At 41.0% G+C, this 10,578-nt stretch overlaps 1 pseudogene; it reads left to right on the plus strand.

The window, feature by feature from the left end:
- Positions 1-2,298: 2,298 nt before the first annotated feature.
- On the plus strand, positions 2,299-6,380 carry LOC110203038 (NF-X1-type zinc finger protein NFXL1-like; annotated as a pseudogene).
- The last annotated feature ends 4,198 nt before the right edge of the window (positions 6,381-10,578 follow it).

The following is a 10,578-nucleotide window of genomic DNA, read 5'->3' on the forward strand; positions in this document are numbered from 1 at the left end:
TAGCTTTGTGGTTCTGAGGTCCCATGAAATGGGGCATTAGAGCAGCAAAAACGTTAGACTGGGAGTCAGAGAGCCCATGTTTGAAATTCAGTTCTGCTATCTGTGTGACTCTGGACAAATCACCTCCTTCTCTGAGCCTCCTTCGTAAATGAGGTAGACTAGATGGCTGCAAAGGATCCTTTTGACTCAGTTTCCTCATTCTGTCTTCTAGCATTTCCAGCATTCCATATTCTGTGTTCTAATATTTCTTGTTCTATGGTTCTTGCAGACTCTAAATTCTATAACACTCTCTATCCCTGCCAGCTATGTCCAAGGTCCCTTTGGAGGCCAGATTTGCTTTGTAAAGGTATCTATTGCCTTCCCCTTAGTAACTGTGGCTCCCTGTTACTAGCTAGCTCATTTTCAACCAGGCCCTGTCCCCAGCAAACAAGCGGAATTAATTAAACATAACCTTCCCTTTAGCAAGAAAATATAAAGTATTCTCCTGATAGAACAATGAGTATTTACAATCCTGCCCCTCTCTTTCAGTTCCCTCCAGCGTTTAATGTCTCGATAGTATTAACTCCAACTCATGGAGAACCTGTGTGATTTCTGCAAATTTGCAAAAAGGGGCAAGGGTCTCCAGCCAAGAGTTCTCTCCCACAGTCAGGAAGACTCCCCTAATGATTAGCTATAGTACTGTACGGAGCGGGAGAGGAGGCTTCTGCTCTCCAGCACATTAAGGCCTTGGGGCAGGAAGGAGGCTAAGCAGCTAATGGGAATGATGGTCAGCCTAGGCAACAGACCTTCCTTCTCCATCCAGTTCTTCCTCCCTGTGTGGTGGCAGGAATATTACTGAACATCTTGAGGCCTCTACAAAATAAGGAAGGTAATCTTCAGTGATCAGAAATTTGATTTCTCTGAGACTTAGTTTCTTTTTTTGTAAAATGAGGGACTTCGGTTTGACAGTCCCTCTCAGTTCTAGCTCTGAGGTCCCTTCCGTCTCTGACATTCTATGTTCTAAGGTCATTCCCAGCTCTAATATTCATGTCCTACAGTCTCATCTGACATCCTGTGTCCTAAAGGCCCTCCCAGATCTGACATTCCATGTTCTAAGGGCCTTCCCAGCTCTGATGTTCTATATCCTAAGGTCTTTTTCTGCTTTGACATTGTTTGTTCTAAGGTCCCACTCAGCTCTGATTGGTAGGATACAAGTTGATCCCAGATTTAGATAGTATCACAATTAAGCACTTAGATTCTCATTCTTGTGGGACCAGCCAATAGTTTCAAGGACAGTCTCAAAGAAGAATGCCCACATTTCTTTGAGCCAATGGCAGAGTGTCCCAAGGATGGCCACTTTGAAGGAAGACCTATCTTTGGAACTGTAGGTTCTGGTCTACTTGCTAAACCATCAATATCATTTTTTTCCAGTCACATCTCATGGTTCAGCATTCCATTTCTTTCTACATGGAAATTCAAGCTTTGGCTTGTGATCAACAGAAGACAGGTTGACTCTCCTCCTGCTGCTAATGAATTCTACTCTGCCATGCCTGATGCCTGCCCCATCTCTAGGCTGCTCATTAACCCACAACCTGAAACTCGGGCAGCAGTCTTGGTAACGCTCTGCCACCCACTGGTTGTGGCTTAGGAGGATCTCAGGATTGTTAGATTTAGGGCCAGAAAGAGATCTTAGCCCAGTCCTTTCATTTTACACTTAAGGAAACTAAGGCCCATAGAAGGGAAAGGTTACTATCGTGGAGTTAGAGCCACAAAAACAATGGTAAAATGGTATCTAGCTACACACCAAATGCACAAGAAGTAGAGACTGGCAGGTTTCAGAAACAGAGGTCCAATGTGGACTAGGGCCACCAGGAAGGGCCACCTACCCAAAGGAGGTGGGACCTTCTCTGGTCATAGATTTGGAGCTGGAAGATTCTCTAACAAAGGCCTCATTTCCCAAATATATAGAGAATTGAGTCAAATTTATGAGGCAAATGTTGGAGAGGAAGTGAAAAAATTGGGATCCTAATGCATTGTTGGTGGAGTTGTGAACTGATCAAACCATTCTGGAGACAATTTGGAACTGTGCCCAAAGGATTAAAACTATGCATACCCTTTGATCCAGCAATACCACTACTAGGTCTGTACCCCAAAGAGATTAAAGGAAAAGGAAAAAGACCTATATTACAAGAATATTTATAGCTGCCCTTTTTGTGGTGGCAAACGATTGGAAATTGAGGGGATGCCCATCAATTGGGGAGTGGCTGAACAAGTTGTGGTATATGATCGTAATGGAACACTATTGTGCTATAAGAAACGATGAGCAAGAGAAAACATCTGTAAGACTTATGTGAACTGGTGCAAAGTGAAATAAGGAGAACCAGAAGAACATTGTAGACAGTAATAGCAATATTGTACGATGATCATCTGTAAATGACTTAGTTATTCCCAGCAATACAATGATCCAAGACAATTTCAAAAGACTCATGATGAAAAATGGTATCCACCTCCAGAGAAAGGACTGATGGAGTCTGAATGCAGATCAAAGGATACTTTTTTAACTCTGTTTTTCTTAGGTTTCTTTTTTTGGTCTGTTTTCTTTTGCAACATGGCTAATACAGAAATATGTTTTGCGTGAGTGCACACATATGATCTATATCAAATTGTTTGCCTTCTCAAGGAGTGGAGAGGGGTGGGAGGGAGAGAATTTGGAACTCAAAATAAAAAAAAATGTTAAAAATTGCTTTTACATATAATTGAGAAAAAATTTTAATTTAAGATATGGAGCAGGGGGAGGGGAGTCACCTCTGTCATTTTAAGATGAAGAAATGAATCCCAGAGACATTAAGTGCCCAATGTCACATAAGTAGTAAGTAGCAGAGTGAAGACTTGAACCCTCTGTGATTCCAAATCCAGCTCTTTGGATTCCCTGTGAGCTCATTCTACAGACCCCAACTCCAATGAAAAGACTGGATACATGAAGACAGATAATTACTTTTCCTTTCATGGTTCAAAGGGTAACATTAAAGCCCTGGTATCTCTAGTACTGTTACTCATGAGCCCCTACCAGTGTACTCCCCACTGATTATCAATCAACCAGCCAGAAATAACTAGCTTTTAAAAAATGGCCATTTACTAAGGTAAAGAAGTAAGAATAGTTAGTACAAAATACCACCTGAAAATTGGAGGCACACTCTCATATTAGTACATATTGGCCAGTGGAAAATGGGCCCAAGCTTAGAGAGCTTATACAGCAAAAATTGAAACTCAAGGCTCTGGATTATTTTCTCATTGTTCAGTCCTCATAAAGTTCCCCTGATCTGTAGCTCTCTGCTAGGCTCTTAGCATCAATTCCTTTCTTAGACTCCAGAGCAATACTCCTCTCCACCCTGAACAGATCACATTCCCTGAAGCTACCTTCTCAAGGAGCTCCCGAGTCTTGACTTGGGACTTGTTGCTGGAATCCCTTCTCTGATATACATCCACCTAACTCTCTCAACCAATCCCAATACATTTTCCAAACCATCCAGCGGTGTTCCCAAATTGGTTAAGGAATTCACACCCAGGTTATGCCTTTGATTGATTGGTTCACTCAATCAGTGGATGCATCTAGGCCCCACAAGTGGTTTCTTCCTCACTTGAAGTCTTCAGAGGCTGGATGACCACCAGCCAGGTGTGTTATAGAAAGGAGTCTTCTGTGTATGGGTTATACTAGATGGCCACTGAAGCCCCTTTCCACTCTGAGGTTTTGTGATTCTTTGATGCATCCCTAAGTATAGTAGCTTACCTTTTCATGAAGTGGATCCTAGAACCTGCTTCTTTCTAGACTTCATGAGTTCTTGTAAGTCTTTCCTTGGTCAAAGCATTTTACTTTCAAATAGGATTTGGTTTGTCTCCACTCCTTCCCACCCAACCCCTTGCTGATTTTTTCCTCCTTTCATTCCCCTCTCTCGGCTCTGGATGTAAAAAGATAACAAAAGTGGGAGCTAAGACATCTGAGCTCTCTCCACAGAAGAGCTGGGGGTGCCGAGGCCCCCTCCACTGGCTGGAGCCCACCGAGCAGCATCCTGGAGCAGCAGCAGCAGTGGGTCAGATAGCAGCAGTGTGTTAGGCACCTGCGACCAGTGAACTAATTTCACAGAAGAAATCTGAGGAAATCAAGAAGGCTAATCAAGTAGCAGGGAAAAAAAAACCTCATTGAAGATCACTTTAATTCCTCTGAAGAAGAAGATGAAGATACTGAAGGAGAGCAGGGCAAAATTGTTGACAAAACATTCGTAATGTATACTAGTCAGATTGATGGAGATATACTTGAATTGGAACAGACCAGACAATATATAAATGAAGCTTTTCAGTGGGGCTATGACATGTTTAATTTGTATTGCTTCAGTAAAGAGAAACCAAGTGGTTTGGAGCTGCTCAGGATGTGTCTGTCCCTTGTGTCTTCACCTTTGACAGACGATGACTTTGGAAAAAGAGACTACCAGTGACCTTTTCCAAAATATGGGTTTGAATCTAAATTATCTGAAACACCTACTTGGTATTATTGCTATTGTGGAAAACTGGAAGACGCACCACTGGATGCATGGCTTATACCTCACGCATGTGGACAAGTGTGTGAGAGAGAACTTAAGCCTCCTAATGGACATAAGTGTAGCCTCCTCTGTCACCCAGGTCCTTGCCCGCCCTGTCCAAAGATGGTTACTGTTACTCGTTAATGTAAGAAGGCAAAACCAGCATCTCACAGGTGCGATACCAAAGAGAGGTCCCATCAACAACTATGTGGTTGGAAGTTGTTGTGTGGGCAGCACAAGTATGAAAAACCTTGTCATACAGGAAATTGTGAAGCCTGTCCACAAGCTGGCAAACAGAAGTGTGTCTGTGGCAAACGGGAAGCTGACTTTGTGTAAGTCCAGGGTGGCACTGTGAGCAGACGTGCGGGAAAACATTGCCATGTGGTGATCACAAGTGTGAGTGAGTTTGTCATTTTCTCACTTGTGGAGAATGTCCTCCATCTGGGAAAAGATGCTGTCCATGTCAGAAATCAAAGCTTTCTTTGCCTCATACGGAAGACTGTGGAGACAGTTGTGACAAAGTGCTTGAATGTGGGATGCACATTCACAGTCTGTCATCGAGATCCTCGTGAAATATGTAGACAGGAAGTTGAAAACCACTGTTGCTGTGGAAGTGCCATGCCACAAACCCTATCTGTGTTAAACTAAGTGGGTTAAGATGTGGCACTGCCAAAGGCATCAGTGTGAGAGAAAGTGTTGCCCTGGAAACTGCCCACTTGGAGATCTACCATGTGTGCAAGTTTTAGGGTGTTGAAACCATAAGTGTCCCTCCATTTGCCAAAGCGTAGCTGTCGTCCCTATCCTGAAACAGTAGACATGAAGTGCAAGTGTGGTGATACAAAGGGGACTATATCTTGTGGTACCTTTGGTACCACCAAAGAGCTGTGTGGCCAACCTTCAACTCACCATCATCCAAATTGAGAGAAACATTGGTGTCATCAACCTTATCAAAAAAGTTCTGGAAAAAATGTGGTGCTGCTCCATGCCATGACCAAGCATTAGGAAAGCAAACTGGCATGCATCAGCCTGCAGGTCCCAGGGGACCAGCATATATTCAGACTGCTTTGCCTTGTCCTCCTTGTCAAATTCCTATTCCAACAGAGTGTCTTGGGAAGCATGAGGTTGATCCCCTATGGATTCTTACTCTTACAAGATTTGGTGGAAGGAGTCTAGATTGTCCACAACATACTTGTATGAAGGAGTGTCATAAGGTTATTGAAACGAATGACTGTGTGAATGAAAAAAAGTCAGGGCCAGAATGTCTTCAGTGTGAAGAAACATGCTGTAAACCACAGCCACCAGGTTGGCCTCACCCATGCATTTTACCCTGTCACCCTAGAGAATAGCCTCCCTGTGTTTAAATGCTCAGAGTAAAATGTCATTGCAAGCTCATAAGCATATATACGGAATGTGCACAATTGTCAACTGCTGATGTAGATGAACAAGTATCTATTGCCTCCCTGCAAAAATCAATATCCTAAAGAGTTGCCCAGTGGTCATTGCTGTCAAGAGTTACATCATCCTAGTGAATGTCCCTTTAACTGCAAACAAAAGGTAAAACTCGAGTGTCCTTGCAAGAAAATTAAAAAGGAACTGCAGTGGAGTAAGGTGTGTGAAGGCCCGGTTTCTCTAAAATGTGATATCACAAATAAGGAAATGAAATGGAAAACATCTGAGATAAAGGAAGTAGAAGCCAAAGCTATTATTGAAGAAGAAAAACAAAGACAACAGGCTGAATTAGAGGCTTTTGAAAACAAATTGAAAGATTATCAGAAAGAAAACAGGAAAAGAGATGAAGTAGAAATTCAACCTTTAGCATGGCAATAAATAAATAAATGAATGAATGAATGAATAGATAGATAGATAAATAAATAAATGAATGAATGAATGAATGAATAAATGAATAAATAAACAAACAAACAAACAAATAAATAAATAGCAAAGTGTTTCTTTTCCTAATGTGCACAATTCTTGTGGTGTTTGCATGGTCCATGGCCTATGATATGTACTGAAAAGTTTTGATCACCTCACTTTAATTTAGCTTTAGGTAATATTCTTAGAATGTTAGATCATGTATCTTGTAGAGCAGGATTTATGTTCATATTCATCTCTGTACTTTCTTTTATAAGAGGAAAAGGATGTCAAGTGTTATCTTAACTAGCATCAAAAAAGGGCAGCATAGTATAATTAAAATAGCATGAATTGAAATTGTAAAATATCTTGAATTATTTACAAAGCTCTTGCCAAGAGAACATTTTATTAGCTCATTGCATTTCCTTCTGTGCAAACCTTTCCTGCAAACCTTCTTTTTTTTTGTTGTTAAAATGAAACTGAGCCATATTTGCTTTAAAATTAACATCTCTAAACATCTCCCTTACTTATTAAAGAATAATTTCTTTGATCATGTATTTTGTTCAGTAATCTTGATCTTGTATAATAAGACTGTTCAAAACAAAAACCTGAAAATGTCTGGATTTCACAAGCAGGTGTCAAGAAAGTTTGTTCATTATACTTTATCACTGTCAACTTTTAACCAGGTATGGCATTTTTGCTAGCTATTGTATTCATCAGAGAAGAAATTGATTTTATTCGTTAGAATTCATCAGATGCAAAAAATACAAAGTTTCTATTGAAGTCAAATAATACATTTGACACAATTTAAATATGTTCTTTCAAGGTGCATTTCAGATAGATGAATGGGCACAGTATAAAGAAACTGACAAATCTGGCTGAAATTGTAAGTTCTGTTAAACAGCTTGTTTAATTTTTGTGACTAATTTCTAGTTAAAAGTATTTTATTATTTTTAAAAAAAGAGACATCTGAGCTCTCATCCAGATCACTTCGTTTTTCTGTCTTCCTGTGCTCTCATTGTTAAGATGAGGTAGTTGGACTTAGATGACTTCTAAGATCCTTTTCAATATTGACATTGCTATCCTGAAAATGGAAAAAAAAACCCTAGTGTGTAAGGAAATGGATTCCCATGAGAAAGACAGTTTTTTCTAGGTAAGACAATGGAAAGCAGCTGCTGCATTTGCAGTCCCTTGTTCCCAGAATGTTCCAATAGCAACTGGGTCACTGTATCTCATGAGCCAGGTCTTCATCAATTTCCTAATCTTGGCACTCTTCCCATTATTGGACTGCCCCCCTCCATTAGTCTTTTGGCTCTGCGCTATGCTCTGTTTATTCTTTGTCTTCTCGATCCAGTGGTTAGATGATGAATTGACCAGCCATGCCCTGTTTGGGGGGAGAACAAAGCTTTGAGACCTGCCCGTGTGTCCATGGTCCCAGAGGCCACAAGTAATAAAACTGCCTTGGTCAAGCCAGAGAAATGCACAGTTCCTGAGATCATTCTTTGACAATATGTTTTCGGTCTCTCCCTATAAGCCCCCATCAGGATCCATTCATTCTCATTCACTATTCCTTTTATGATGGTTAATGGATCCTCCATTCTTTTGGTTTTTCCACACTTGTCCTGCCTGTGTAGCTAGGTATGTAACAATTACCCCAGCTACACTAGGACCATCATTGTTTACCCAGCTATACTTACGGTAGTAATTTTAATACAGAAATCACTCTATATTCCTCACTCTTGTCTATCCTAATCATGTTATAGCATTCTATTACATTAAAGAAACACAATTTATTTAGCTATCCTGCTATTGTTGGGTATTGAAATTGCTTCCATGGACTTTTAAAGCTAAAAATAACCTTAGAACGTGAAATTTTAGATATGTGAGGAATCTCAGAACACAGAATGACCAATCTGAGAGACATGTCAGAACACAGAGTGGCAAAGCTAGAAGGGCCCTTGACCCACAATACCAGCGATAGAAGGGACATGAGTATTCCCCTTTGTTAATTTGTATATGATTTTATATGCACAGGTCCTCTCTCCCATTAGAATGGAAGCTCCTTGAGGGTGGGCATAGTTTCATTTTTGCCTTTGTATTCTCAGCACACAGCACAATTACTGGAAAACTTAACAAATGCTTATAATTGAATGTCAGAGGTGGAAGAGTCCTTAGAACCCAGAATGTCAGAGCTGGGAGGGCCCTTAGAACATAGAATGGCAGAACTAGAAGGGACCCTGGAACCCAGAATGTCAGAGCTGGAGGGCCCTTAGAACATGGAATGTCAGAGCTGGGAGGACTCTTAGAACATACCTATGAGAGCTAGAAGAGGTCTTAAAACACAGAATGCTAGCATTAGAAGGAAATATTACAATAATCTAAGTCTGACCCTCCCATCTTAAAGACGAAAAAACTGAGGTACAGACATGGGAAGTGATTTGGACTAAAACCCAAATTTTTTGAATCCCAGCTTTCTTTCATTATCTTTCCATTATACCTTGAGGCTCAGCTGCCCAACCCATTTGGGGTCCTCCTTTCTGGGGAGGTCTCTGCCTCCTAATATCTGGGAAATGGAAGAAGTTGATAAGAAGAAAAAGAAAGACAAAAAGAGCCTCACTACCCACTTCTTCCACCACCACCAAAGATATCTGGCAGTCTTTGATCCCGACCAAAATCTTGGATCCTACATCATGACCCACATGGAGTAAAGTAAGTTAAATATTTAAGTTCAACGAATCTCTTCCTATCTCTCCCTTTCCTCCTCCCCTCCTCACTTTGTCTCTTTCTATCTCTCTCTATCTCTATCTCTCCCTCCCTCTCTCTCTCTCTGTCTCTCTTTCTCTCTCTGTCTCTCTGCCTTTCTGTCTCTCACTGTCACTCTCAATATAACAGGAAAGTAGGGTCTTATAGTAGGAAGACTTTTAGACCTGGCATCAGAGAACCTGAGTTCAAATCTTAGCTCTGCTGTTTACTTTTTGTGTGACTTTGGACAAGTCACTAAACCTCTCTGGGCCTCAGTTTCCTCATCTCAATAAAGTGAAGGGGCTGGGCTACATGATGCCTAAGGTCCCCCTGAGCCCTAAGTCTTTGATTCTGTGATCTGGATGAAGATTTTTTAATTCAGCACTTTCTGCCTCGCTGTGGGCACATAAGCTCTTGCTGTCTTCTTGGAAATATGGGTGAAATCTGTCCTCAAATACATTTTATAAATGCAAATAGTATCACACTCCTAGAGAATTTTAAAACATTTTTGGAGCACTTCACACCAATTATCTTATTTATCCTCAAGCCACCTTTATCAGATAGGTAAGGAAGGCATCATTATTTATATTGGATAAATGAGAACATCAGGCCTTAAAGGTCATCTGGTCCAGTCTCTTTGTTTTACAGATGGGCAAACTGAGGCCCAGAGGAATTACATGATAGGTATTAAGTGGCAGAGGACCTGAGTTCAAATGCTACTCTACCAATTACCTGTATTATTTGGGATGAGTCACTTTCCTTGTTCAGGTCTCAGTTTTCTCATATGTAAAAAGAGACTGTTGATAAGAGGGTTTAGCCACTTCAAAAGACCTTTTCACCTCCAACATTTATGCACCTTCTACATTCTGTGTATCCCACCTTCCTTCTATCTGTGACATTCTTTGTTTCATGGTTTCTTCAGTCATAACATTGATGTGTGCTAACATGGTGTGTTCTAATGCCCCTCCTGGCTCAAAATTCTGATTCTCTGACCCACTTCCTGGAGGAGCTGGAATTACTGTCTGCAGAAGTTAGTGCAGACTTTTTGGCTGATCAAGGAAATGGGGAGCCATACTGGGCTGAGAGCCAAGGTTTGTGTTTGTATAATAAAATGTATAATAAAATGTAATCTGTACTAGATGAGTTAATACCTGGAGCCCAGGGAGGGAATCTGCTTACCACATTTACTGATAGCTAAAATGTCATCTTTCACCTTGCTAGCATCAAGGCAGGCATGGCTCAAGGAGTGGTGCTTGTCGGGACCACCATAATCTTTTCTTTTAGCCTGAATTTAGAGTAGCAGTTCTCACCAAGCCCCATCACCTCCTGTTTTCTTCCTTCCCTCTTTCTTTCTCACTTTTTCTTTCCTCTCCTTTTCTCTTCCCTTCTTTTCTTTTCTTTCCTCTCCTCTCCTTCCCTTCTCTCTCTCCTC

This window comes from Phascolarctos cinereus, unplaced genomic scaffold, assembly GCF_003287225.1.
Source record: "Phascolarctos cinereus isolate Bilbo 61053 unplaced genomic scaffold, phaCin_HiC Scaffold_726;HRSCAF=1367, whole genome shotgun sequence".
In the NCBI taxonomy this organism is placed as follows: Eukaryota; Metazoa; Chordata; class Mammalia; order Diprotodontia; family Phascolarctidae; genus Phascolarctos; species Phascolarctos cinereus.